At 38.6% G+C, this 13,580-nt stretch overlaps 1 protein-coding gene across 2 annotated transcripts in view; it reads right to left on the minus strand.

Annotated features, from left to right (window-relative positions):
- Positions 1–13,580, minus strand: part of CDK17 (cyclin dependent kinase 17) — a 72,672-nt gene that overhangs the window by 41,412 nt on the left and 17,680 nt on the right. The gene's annotated exons all lie outside the window — the stretch shown is intronic.

Below are 13,580 nucleotides of genomic sequence, written 5' to 3' on the forward strand. Positions count from 1 at the left end.
TATCCATCAACTTTATCACTTGTCTTATCCTCAGTAACTTTTCCAGAACTGCCACCTTCACCATGAAGCTCCATGAATTTTCCCAATTCAAGCTTTGGCTTCTGCTTTTGACTTTTCTAACAAAGACAGCATGGGGTAGATAGATTGACAAGCTTTTTCTATGCCTTTTCTAATGCCATCTGGAATTAATTTATTGATAAATTCTTTCAAGTCATTTGTCTGCACCTCTTGGGTCATACAAGAGGGAACCCAGCTCAGAGTATGTCTATCTCCCTTCTCTCCTGAATCTTGTCTCTTCAACTCTTGATTGAATCAGAGGCTCTTCAATGACTTCAGACTCATTTCCTCACTAGCTTTTCAACTATTCTCAGCAGAAGCTTCAGTCTGACACAAGTTGCACCATCAAGGCAGAAATGGAGGTTTAATGAGATAATATGTGTATTTCACCAAGCAAGATGAATTTATAGGAGGCAGTCAGTAAATTGTAAGAAACTGTAACTGCAGAACATAGTCTTTATAATCTTTACCATTTGTTTAAAACGTACTAGGTATTTAAGGTGAAATGAGCTACTGCCAATTTCATCTACCCTTTTGTTCCTATAAAAATTTATACTAGAGACCCCTTCCTTTGTCATCAGAATTTGTGCAGGAAAGAGGTAACTCTTCAAACTTGGGGGCTCAAACCCTGCACATCCCAAATAAAGGATTAACCTCTGACAGGTTTCTGGGAGACAATCTCTGAGCCCTTGCAACAGTGGTCAGCAACCTGCAGCTCCCCAGCCACATGCGGCTTGCGAGCCACGGTTTGCCGCTCTGTTGACTAATGAGTTTGCCGACCACTGACCTAGACTCTCGATTCCAATAATTACAGGTTGTTGTTGTTCCTTGTGATTAAGCCCCTATCCCAGTGGTCGGCAAACTCATTAGTCAACTGAGTGGCAAACCGTAGCTCGCAAGCCGCATGTGGCTCAGGAGGTGCAGTTTGCAGACCACTGCCTTGGAATATTCTGCCTGATAAGTCTCTTTGTATACCTGAGATCTTGGGCCATACCAGATAATTTATGTCAATAATGTAAAATATGATAAAATGGCTGTTTTTGTGTGCCTCAGGTTTGGGCCACACTTTATCAGTTTGACCTTTGGATGGAAGAGGGATGAGAGAAGCTGCAAATGAACAACCAAAGAAAATAACGTGGGTACGTCCATGGCTACAAAACTAACCCCCAAATAAAAACCCTGATCATCAAGACTCAGGTAAGCTTCCCTGACTGACAACACTGCATATATAAGGTTATCACGCAAGGCGGCTGGAGGAATGAAGCACTGTCCATGAAACAGCCCAGGAGGTAAGACTCCACCCTACATGCCCTATCTCATTTAATGATTTTAATCTGTACTTTTCTGCTATAATACACAATAATTGTGAGTTCAACAGCTCTTCTCTGATTTCTGTGTCCATCAAGCATGGGTGTGGGTCTTAGGAAACCTGAACATGCTCAGTGGTTGGAGCACTGGCCCACAGATTGAAGGGTTTTGGGTTTGATTTTGGTCAAGGGCACGTACTTCAGTTGCAGGCTCAATCCCAGCCTGGTTGGGGTTGGGGCTTGTGCTGAAGACAACCAATCGATGTCTCTCTCACAGTGACTCTCCCCTTCCTGTATAAATGGTATATTGTGGCCCTTTTGACACTTCCAATAAGAACGTATTTGAACATGAATTTACCTTGTAATTCAAACTTCTCTAATATTAAAGGACTTAATAGAGTGGCAATTATTTTCTTATGTTTTTGAAAGTCATAAAACAATTTCTTGTTAAGATTGCATAAACTAAAGATTCTTTTTAAAATGCTTAAATTACTTATTTAGGAAAGAAATAATTTACATGTACAACAAATTGAGCATTTTAAAGTCTGGATTAAAATCCAATACTGAAGTGGCAGACTAGTATTTTTTCGCCCTGCTGTTGTCAATCTTTTCAAAATATCAAGTAAGAGTAATATTACATCACAAACATGGCTTTAGTTATTTCTTTCTAACATTTTCTGCAGTGATTATGGCTTTAAACCAGGGGTCCTCAAACTTTTTAAAGTGGGGGCCAGATCACGGTCCCTCAAAGAGCTGGAGGGCCGGACTATATGAACTACTAATTCCTACTGTAACACCTCGGCTGCGCTCACTGCCCAAAAAACCTGGCGGGCCTGATCAGACTCCTCTGCGGGCTGCATGTGGCCCGCGGGCCGTAGTTTGAAGACCCCTGCTTTAAACTAAACCTGTTCTAAATGAGGTGAACTCATTAACTGACATGTAAGCAAATTTTCTGTTATTTTTCCCACAAAAATTAAATCGGGTACACATCTAATGCTCTTTAGGACACTTAAATTAACCATACTTAATTATAAATAACATTTAAAAATTAAGTTTTTTCACTAGAGACACAAATTTTTTATTTGCATAAAATACAAAGATATTATACAAAACACAGTTGAATTAAAATTTCAATCATGATTAACAGGTTTTCCCACCAAACACTTAAATATCTCAATCCTTTGGTTGAAATCTGAGGCTGGTTTTTTCCTTTAATAGTGACAGTCAAACACACAAACCAGAAAGGATTTTCCTCTATCCATTAGAAAGATAATATAAGACTACTGTGACACGTAAGATGCAAAATGTCGTAACAGAAAACTATTAGGATTAGTCACCTCACCAAAAGCAACCAGAACCAACTGTCGTGGACTTTGCCACCTGAATAGATACTTATAACAACCAGGAGAGTGCTTGCCAAAGGCTGCTCATCTAAATAGGAAAACCACACATGTAAATTAGTTAACACAGCCCATTCCTCAGTCCTGTCCCAACAATGGAGATAGCAATCCACATTCTTAAAGCAGCTGCTTAGTGCCAGGGCAGACAGTGAGGAACCTTCACATCAAAAAATTTGAGATGAGCATTGCACGTTTTAATCAGTCTGGTAAATCCCTTGTGAGACAGTCATAAATGGAGACACCTGCCTTCCTTTAGGCCCTTTCAGACTGCAGAGATTCCTGCACCAGCAATTATTGGAAAATAAATAAAGGACAACAGTTTTTTGTTGTTTGAGCCAGATATTTTAAAACATCTTTGTCAGGTCACTAGTTGACTGCAAAGATAACTGAATAAAAATACTGGTGACCACATACAACCAGGAATACACATTTGCAAAAATAGTTTAGGAAAGTCACAAATGGATTGCAGCCATGAAACATCAGTGTAGTGGGAGAATCTGGTTTCCAGAGTTAATACACAATGTTCAAGTCTCAAAAAAATTGACAAAGCACACAAACAAGAAAGCATGGCCATTCACAAGAAAAAAAAAAAAAGCATGACAGAAATCATTTCTGAAGAAGCTCTGAATTGAAATTAGTAGTCAAACATGTTAAATCAAGTGTCCTAAGTATTATAAAAGGACTAAAGGAAACCAAAGACAAAGAACTAAAGAAATCAGAAAAACGTATTTTAAAAAAACGTATGTCAATAAAGAAATAAGAATACTAAGATCATTAAACAGGAGAAAAGAAAATGTCCCAGCTGCTCTGCTCAAAATCCCAGCAGCTGGGCTGGAAAACAGAGATAGATCTCTTCCTGTTTTACTAACTGTTGGCTGAGCTGTAAACACATGAAGAGATTACCTGAGTCTCACAGGTGCTCAGATCCCAAGCCCTAATGAAGGACAAGTCCTGATTCTGCACTCAAAACATTTGATACCAATAGTAATCTAAATATAGCTAAAGCTGTAACAGAGTCCTGACCCAAATCAGGTTGTTTTCCTATCAAATATTGTATTTCAGCTTTTCCTCCTCAATTATTTCATGAAGATTCATGTATGTAAATGAACGTAGTTATCCTTTTAAGTAGGTGTTGGCTATTCCACTGTATGGTTGTACCATGCTGCAGAAATGTTTTATACTACCTGTTTTATCACACAGAATATTAAGAAAATCATGTACTCAAGGGTAAGATTTAAGAAAATTAATCTTTCACAGCTTCATCAAAAAACTTTCGTAAGTGAAACTATTTCTTTCCTGTAAATGTATGTAAACAAAATGTCACTGCTATGATTTGAAATAAGGAGCCAGTAGTTTTACATAACAATGTATATGCAAATGTTAAGATAGTATTAAAAAAAAAGCAAATAATGCTTTAGTATTATGAAAATTTAATTTTGACCTTACAGGTTCCAAGAAAGGGTTTTAGGATATTAATCACACTAAGATCTGATAGGTAGGCTAGATTCCAAAATTTAATTCTAAATAACCCACTTAGCAACTAAACATTATAATTCAATAAGGTTAGTGGTCAGCTTTAATAATAGGCATATAATCATATTATCAAAATTAACTATTTGCTGAGCACAGGAAGAAGAGGAAGTTTGGGGTAGGAGGATGAATTCAGGATTGAAATTACTGGAACAAATTTAAATGAGTCTGAAAATCAGAAAAAAGTGGATTGAGAGTTATATTTTTAAAACTGATTGAAAAAAGGAAAAATAAGTATAATAAGAGAGGTGAGAAACATGAGAATGTCTATAATAAATAAGTGGGTAAAGGAGAAGTCATCAAAGCAGTTCCAAAAAATAAATGGATCGAGAAACAAATTGGGACAAATGAAAGGATGTCAGAGTCAAATCTGGGCTAACCAACTCATTTTATGGTTAAGGAAATAGTTTGAAGAATCTCAAAAAAATGAAGTGATTTGACAAAGCTTCTGAAAGTGAGAAGACTTAAAATTCTATCTTAGGGAATCTCAATTCAGTCCCCTCCCCCCCCCCCCCCCCCCCCCATAATACCAAATTTCCAGACAGTTAGTAAACAACTCTTTCTTCTTCTAACTACAGAAAATTAATCTAGCATCAGGGACAGATATCAAGAGGGGGTGGGGTGGGGAATAGCACATGTACCTCCACTCCTCCAAACATTGCTCCTTTTGCAATCTTCACTATTCCAGTAAAAGCCTATCATCAAGTGTGGTTGTCTTCTCTTTCTTCACACTCTACCATCAATGCATCACCAAAACCTGTAGGTTCCTCCTTCAAATTATATCCAGAGTATTACCACATCTTATCATGTGAACTGCTAAAATTCTGATCCAAACCATACTTTATCTAAACTGTAAATTTAGACTTAATCAAGCATGTCAAACTCACAGCCCACATCGAGTTTGACAGGCTTGAATCCTAACTGGTCTTCTTTTTAGATTCTATACAAGTATTATTTCCCTGGCCACCCTGTATGTAATCTACACACAGATTACACTCTATCTCCCTTATCTGTTTTAATTTCCTCCATATCCTTATTGCTTGACATCCTAAAAATTGGTTTATTATTGATTCCCTCCACTAGAATTTAATCTCCTTGAGAGCAGAGACTTAATGTTTTGTTCATTGTTGTATTTAATACAATCTAGCATTTAGTACAAAACCTGGCATTCAATAGTTGAATGAATGGAAAGGGAATAAAGATTAGTCATCTTTTATAACATAAGATCTTTCTCCCTATCTACAGCCAATCTATTGTCTCATCAGACAGCTCTGCTTAGATTTTCCCCTTTATGTTTTGCATTTATTCATTCAACAAACATTCACATAGAGGTTATATCAAGTCCCAAACAATATAGGCGGTATTGAAGGTAGAAGATAAAAGAAATATAAATTCTGCCCACAACCAACTTGGGGAGGCGTTATATATTTCCCAGAATGATGAAGCTGTAGTACTGTAGATGAGTATAACTCCAGGTTAGTACATAAATGTTGTTATGATTGTTTCAAAGCCAAACAATTCATTCAACAAAGAGAATATTCAAATTGCTCTTTTCCTGAAAACTATTTCACTAATGTGATAACATAAAACTTATTTTGGCTGATTTTAATAAGGTTGTAATCCCTACAGATACATGAAATGAAAAAGCCTACATACACATTATCCCTGGGATTCAATAACAATTTAGACAAAACCTAAACAAGTAACCAAGGAGCCTCTAACAGACTTATTAATGTTATATTTCAATACATTCATTGGTATAAATATCCCCCCCAAGCTTTCTGGTTGTTAGAAGATATTTTTACACTATAAGTTATTTTAACTACTTTCTCTAAAGTTATTATTTCTGCATATTGCCTATTGGGCTGTACATTAAAATTAAAGATATAATTAAAATCTGATTTCAAAATCACTCAAAATGTAGATATTTTTATCACGAATGATCATGAATTGATTTATAGATGACAAATCCCCACTGAAAGGGCATTTGTTTGAAACAGCTGTTTAGTTTCAGTGAATTCAAAAAGTCATCTATTAGAAATGTCATCTGATGCTTTTGATAATAATGGTCTCACTCAGAGCAGAACCAAGAGAGCAATTGTAATCACTTGAGGTAATGCCTCAGCTTAACAAACAAATGGTTATATACAAAAAGCAAAAGGTCCACTGAAAAAGCAGCGAAGTTTTAGAAAGAAATTGGTATCAGAAAAATGTAACACTTCATTAATTTTTATCTTTGTAAATGGAATGAATTCTTTTAACAATTATTCACTACAGCAAAACTTATTTTACGAAATTCTCTGATTTTTAAAAACATTTCAAATTGTAAAGCTAGGAGAATTACAACAAACTGTTTCTAAAACACTTGTTCTGCCAATTATCTCTAATACTTGAGAATCTTCATCTCTGGTGACTAGTGAAACATTACTATTCTAAAAAAAATTTAAATTCCTCCATTGAAATTCAAAAACAAAACAAAATCCAAATTATCATTCTGTACCTCAATTAAGTGATGAGAGCTCCTGAGTTTGCATAAAGTACAATTATTTCTCAAAGTACAACTACAGGAAGGTAATAGTAGACTGATTACTCTTGGCTTCAAATAACTTAGCCCCTTGAAAACTAATATTTTAAACAATAAAGAAAGTGCTGGGAGTTTACAGATTTGTATAATACCTGACCTGTCTTCTTTCTAGAGCAATTCAGCTTATTTTATTTGGTTAGGAGTGAACTAAAGATAATATTGGAATAATAACTTCAAATTCTTCTTGAGGAAGGTAAAGTTTATATGAAATGTTTTCCTAGCATTAGTATGGAAAAAAACAAACAGTATTCCACCAACTTCCATTGGGCAATAATGCTTATTTTTAAAATTAGAAAATAATGGCATATAAACTAATGGGGGGGAAAAACAAAACTGACCTGGGCATTTTTCAACTGCAAGGTCAGAAAAAGCGTACACTTATACCCTGATTCATATACAGGCCAGAAACCCAGAAGTCATTCTATACTTTTCCCACTCTCTCTCAACTGCCCTATCCAATTGAATTATCAAATCAGATCATGAAGCCTGCATATCCATAACATTTCTTTTCTTTGTTTAAAAATATGTTTATTGACTTCTGAGAGGAAGAGAGAGCGACAGAGAGATAGAAACATCAATGATGACAGAGAATCATCGATTGGCTGCCTCCTGTACACCCCCCTACTGGGGGGCAGGGGATTGAGCCTGCAACCCTTGGCCAGAATCGAACATGGGACCCTTCAGTTCTCAGGCTGACACTCTATTCATAAGCCAAACCAGCCTGGGCATCCCTAACATTTCTTAATCCTATCCTCTTCTATTTCTATGCTTAAGCCTTTAGTTTAAACCACAGTAATTTACCTAAATCACTACAAGAAGCCTCATAATTAACAAGCCTGGTTCTTTCAAAGGATTAATAAAATAGACAAACCTCTGCCAATCCCAGTTAAGAGAAAAATAACATAAATGAACAATCCTATATAATAAAGAGCTAATATGCAAATGGTCATCACACCCTCACATCATCACTACATAACAAACAGCTCAGACACTCAACACTGGAGAGGAATGGGGACCAGCCAGGAACAAATAAGCTTGCAAGAAAGGAATGGGGACCAGCCAGGCACAAATGAGCTTGTGGGAGAGGAATGGGAACCAGGCCAAGGAGAGGGACAAGCCACCCACCTCACAATCCCAGGCAACAGCACCTATGCCTATGGCCGAGGAGAGGAACAAGACGCCTGTCCCATGGTCCCGGGTGAAACTGCCCACCCATGGTCCCCTGTGGCTGCGGCCAGCCTGGGCAAAGCTGGCCTGGGTCCTTGGTGCCTGCGACCAGCCAGAGGAGGGAATCCTGGGTCCCAGGTGTGGGGCCAGGCAGAGGGGGTTAGGGGCAATCAGGCCAGCCGGGGAGCAGTTAAGGGTAATCAGGCAGACAGGCAGAGGTGGTTAGGGGCTATTAGGTAGGCAGGCAGAAATGGTTAGGGATGATCAGGCAGGCAAGCAGGCAAGTGGTTAGGAGCCAGCAGTCTCAGATTGCAAGGGGCAGTCGGACATCGCCTGAGAGGTCCGGATTAGAGAGGGTGCAAGCTGGGCTGAGAAGACCTCCCCCCATACACAAATTTTGTGCACTGGGCCTCTAGTATTATCATAACAATGGTGGAAATTAATTAGGTAATATCTTGTAGAGTTAAATTAAGCATTAACATATTGTATGATCCTGCAATTCTTATTCTGGGTACAGATTCAAGAAAAACTTTTGACACGTTCACCCATTTGAACAAAATGCTCATAGCAACATGTTTATAATGGCATAAATACTGGAAACAATTCAAATGTCCACAGGCAGAAAATAAATTATTCAGAATAGAAGATTATACAATGGTAAAAATGAATAAATTACAAACATATGTAACAAGGATAAATGTTAGTAACATATTTAACCAAAAAAGCAAGTCCAGAAGACTACATTAGTATATTCTTTTTATAAACAAAAGATAATATATTTTTTAGGCAAACATATAAAACATTTATAAAATGCAAAAGACTGAAATACAAAGTTAAAGATGTTACCTACCACAGGAGAGATAAGAACACATAGGAAGATGTGAGTTACTGGTCATGTGGTTTGGACCCTCAACTGACCTTTCCTCCCCTCCCCTGGCAGGTTAGACCTTCTTAAAGAGGTAAGGACCAAGGGGAGGAGGGGGGAGAATAGCTCCTAAGCATTAAGCCCCCAGGACAATGAGGTCCTGTCTGGCATCAAATATATCTAGGCCTCAGTGAGTCTCAGCTCTAAGCCCAGGAAAGCAGCAAAACAAGACAAGTGAGGCCATGGCTGACATTAGGACCAACTGCACTGACTACTAGTAAAGACCTCTGGCATGACAGAGACCTCAATCTTGAAAGGACATACCTGGAAAGCTGATGAATATCCTACTGGGATCCTCCCAGATAAAAACCATCAAGGAGGAAGACCCAGATGCCTTTCCTCACACCCCTCTTCTAACCCTAGGTCCCTTTCCTTGCCTCTCTCTTCCAAGATCCAAGGGCCCTTCTTTTGCCTCTGTAATTTGTTCCCTGAGCTCACTTCTTCCACCGTTGACTTCTACTACCTTTGTAACTTTCTAAATAAACTTTCTCTTATAGTTTGAGGGTTGGCTCTGAATTCTTTCCTAGCCAGAACTCAAGTACTGAGGTGGCTGTACTGAGGTTCAATCATTGGTAACAAGTGGTGCCAACATTTTACTGCCAACATTAGAAGTTAGGAAGTGACTGAAACTGTTCCCCCTTTCAAAGGTAGGAAATGAGAGGTTATCCTCAGGCCAGGATCTTCTAATGTGGCTCTTGATTTAAACTGTGTTAACTTGCTCTGCTCCAGGATGAAAGCAATTACAACCAGATCAATGTGCTCTGCAGCTGGTTAGTCAGCTGCTCCAGAGGAGGCAGCCAGGAAAAAGCTTTGGGGCCCTCTCTGGGCACTGTGCCTCCAAAGATTCGAGTGCAGGCCAATCCCTTTGCCACAAATTCTTGAAAAGGTATTTTCAGGTCCCTAAGATAAGAATTAAAATAAACATAAATAAAAAAATATCTTTTCAATTTTCCAAATTGAAGTATTCCACATTTTAATTTACTAGAAAATGAAATGTTTTGACTCCTGTATATGAAACTATTATATTGACTCAAAAGTCTGCCTTAGAAAAATCAGCTGATTCCTTGGAAAAGGAAATTTAAAAGAAACCAAGTGTTTTCAAAAGAAAGGGGACAAACAAGATTAGAAAGGATCATAAGAGGATCCCAAAAACCTAGGTAACTATAAAGCCTTCTTAAAGGATATGGCTAGAATACAAAATTTTATGGTCATTGCTGCAAGTGGTACTAACTATGGAATCACAGTATTATTCTAATTTTACTACAAAATCTATGTTAAAGTCTGAAAAAGTGCTTCAGTCCTACTACTAACCTTTAAAAATTGATGAATCAACTGCGTAGGACCAGCCCACTAACCAAGTCAGTAATTCAGGAAAATCACAAAGAGGAAAAAAGATTACACCTATGTAGCTTAAGCACTTTAACTTAAAACATTCAAATGTGCTTACCAATTGTTTGCTGTGAGACAAAAAAGTCATCATAAGAGTTCCTTATATAAACCAGGTGCCAATATACTCTACAATTTCTCATGCATCTCTTACAAAATAAAGGTAAAACTTGAAAACACCTGTAAAGCACTAAATGCCAAAATCTTCTATATTTGTATAACTTTTCCAGGCTTTTGGTTGTCTTCCTTACATCTAAGTCCACAAGACTTTTTAGTGAGTCTTCCCAAAACTTTCGCAGAAATAATTCTCCTTATGCACTGATCTTTTATTGGCTTAGTAGTATTCTAATATATTATGTAATTCCAATAATAAGTAAAACTAGCATACAATAATTTGTTGTAAAGATCAATCTAAAGAAAAACCTAAAAGCCACCAGTTGGTATTAAACATGTCATGGCTATCAATTTCTAATCTTCCAGAGAGAATGAAGGCCACAAAATAATTGGAGCCTCTACTATACCCTTACTTGCCTTCTTAAATGCTAGATAAAGAAGTCTCTGCAAGCATGCAACCCTCTGTCTTCAAAATACTTTGAACCAAACTTGAAACAAATTTTATAATTGTGGTAGAGGCAGATAATTTGAATTTCCCTTCTACAGGAAGTGCTGTTGAACTGTAATAAAATTTCTATGCAATTTTAACTAATATTCATAAACTGGAGAAAAGTTAAGCAGTAAAAAGAAAGAAAAGGGAAAAACAAACTATTATAATTAAACAAAAATTTTATTGTATAATCTTCCCATCAGCCCACCTCTGTGAATGTGATTTCCCTAAAAAGATTTAAAAAAAGATTAAGTTCTATTATGAAAAGGTCTTTTCTTATTTAATTCTTACAACAAATACCATTTAAAATATGTGGTATCAGCTAAGATTTGATGATTGTTTTATATATAAACTAGAGACCTGGTGCATGACATTTGTGCACTGGAAGGGGGGTTCCCATCAGCCCAACCTGTGCCCTCTTGCAGCCCAGGACCCCTCGGGGGATGTCTGCCCTCTGGCTTGGCGGGCAGTTGGAACATCCTCTGAGGAGTCCTTAGCGGTGCCACAGAGGCAGGAGAGGCTCCTGCCACTACCACTGCCACTGTGCTTGCCAGCTGTGAGCCCAGCTTCTGGCTTAGTGGCACGCCCTCTATGGAAGCACAGTGACCATCAGGGGGCAGCTCCTGCATTGAGCATCTGCCCCCCTGATGGTCAGTGTGCATCATAGCAACCAGTCATTCCACCATTCAGTTGATTTACATATTAGGGTTCTATTACCTACTAGAGGCCCAGTGCATGAAAACTCATGCACTGGAGGAGGCAGGTCCCTTAGCCTAGTCTGCCCCCTCTCGCAGTCCAGGAGCTCTCAGGGGCGGGAGGCGACCTGGCAATCAGGGGAAGGCAACACCCCCATTATACCTCTGCTGCTGCCACTGCTGGCAACGCAAGTCTCGGCTGGCCCTGGTTACCTGAGCCTCGGGCAGCCCTGGGCAGCTGGGCAGCTGCCATCCAAGGCTTGCCTGTGCCTTGGGCATCAGCTGGGCAGCAAACATCTGAGGTTTGTCTACATCTTGAACCGGCTCTGGACGACTGGGGACTGAGGGCTGGTCCAGCTGCCCTGTGCACCTGCCACCCCCCACCCCCTGGCTGGGCTAAAAGGACTGTGGGACTCCAGCGGGGCTAAGGGGACTGTGCGCCACCATCTTGTGATTATGGGTGCTACCATCTTTGTGATGATGTGACAAGCAATTCACATATTCCCTCTTTATTAGATAGGATACTAATAAAAGGGTAATATGCAAATTGGTAGGGACACTCTCACAGTAACAACCAAAAAGCAGGCTACTGGGGGCAACAAAGCTGGCAGGGGGGTTAGTGAGGGACAACCAAACGACTGAGCAGCAGGCTGTGTGGGGCGACCAGGCTGGTGGTGGTGGTGGTGGTGGGGGGGGGTCAGTGAGGGAGGACCAGGATGGCAGGGGGTGGGGCAGTTGGTGCCAACCAGCCAAGCAGAGGGGGGCAGGCTGGCAGGGGGGTAATTGGGGGCGACCAGGCTGGCAAGCAATTAAGAGCCAGTGGTCCCAGATTGTGACAGTAATGCCCAACTGCTGGTTTAGGCTCGATCCTGGCAGTTGGACATCCCCCAAAAGGTCCCTGATTGAAGATGGTGCAGGCTAGGCTGAGGGGGACACCACTCCCATGCATGAATTTCGTGCACCAGGCCTCTAGTATAGGATTAAGAATAAATATTTATTACAGGATTTGATTTGATGCTGGAAAATAAGCTTGTTTTTATGCTTTAGGCAAGGTTTATAGTGAGCTCCTAGCAACTTAAGTACATATTCACTTACATAACTGATTTTATAATAGCAGGCTGAAAATTTAGTAGGGATGCAACAATCAATAGGAAAGAAAACCTAATGGTACTCAGCAAGGCTCTACAAAACTCATTAGTAAGATACAGTAAAAAATGGGCATAAATTCATTATTACTGAATTCTGCAATGTATTTTACTCTGATCAACTTCACTCACATATTGAGGGAAATAGGAACCTGTCACTTAATCACAGAGAATGTTCATAAATTATCTGGAACATTAAAATGCTTCTCAAGGAGTCCACATAGACCGCCTGTTCGTGGTTCCAACTGCTTCCACAAATATGTTATTTTACCAAGGAGAAAACACCTTATATATATTTTTAGCACATATTTAATTTTTTATCTGAAAATTAAAAAGAGACAGAATAAATTTTTTATTCTAACCATATTACAATTAAACCTTTCCTGGAACCCTACTATGTATTTATCTTCTGTGTACATATTTTACTACCATTACTATCTTTTTGATATCCTCAGTGAAATAAAAGGCCAAAGACTTCCATTTTTTTTACATCCAAAAATATTTTATATTAAGCCAAATTATTTCTCATTGTAAATTTCTAAATTAACACTATACTGTATCCCTACATTAAAACACTCTATAATACCACATCACTTCAAAATGAATTGAACAGGAATGTCAGTCTACAAAACTGAAAAAAATCATACTTCACAAGTAACATGTGATGATTCCACTAATGTAAAGATATTCTGTGGGTCAGCAAATCATTCACTCTTTTAATTACCTCCAACAATGAGAAATTTAAAGAAATTCTCACTTGAACAAAGAATTATGTAAAGA

Source organism: Pipistrellus hanaki (genome assembly GCF_964339955.1).
Source record: "Pipistrellus hanaki genome assembly, chromosome: 3".
Lineage (NCBI taxonomy): Eukaryota > Metazoa > Chordata > Mammalia > Chiroptera > Vespertilionidae > Pipistrellus > Pipistrellus hanaki.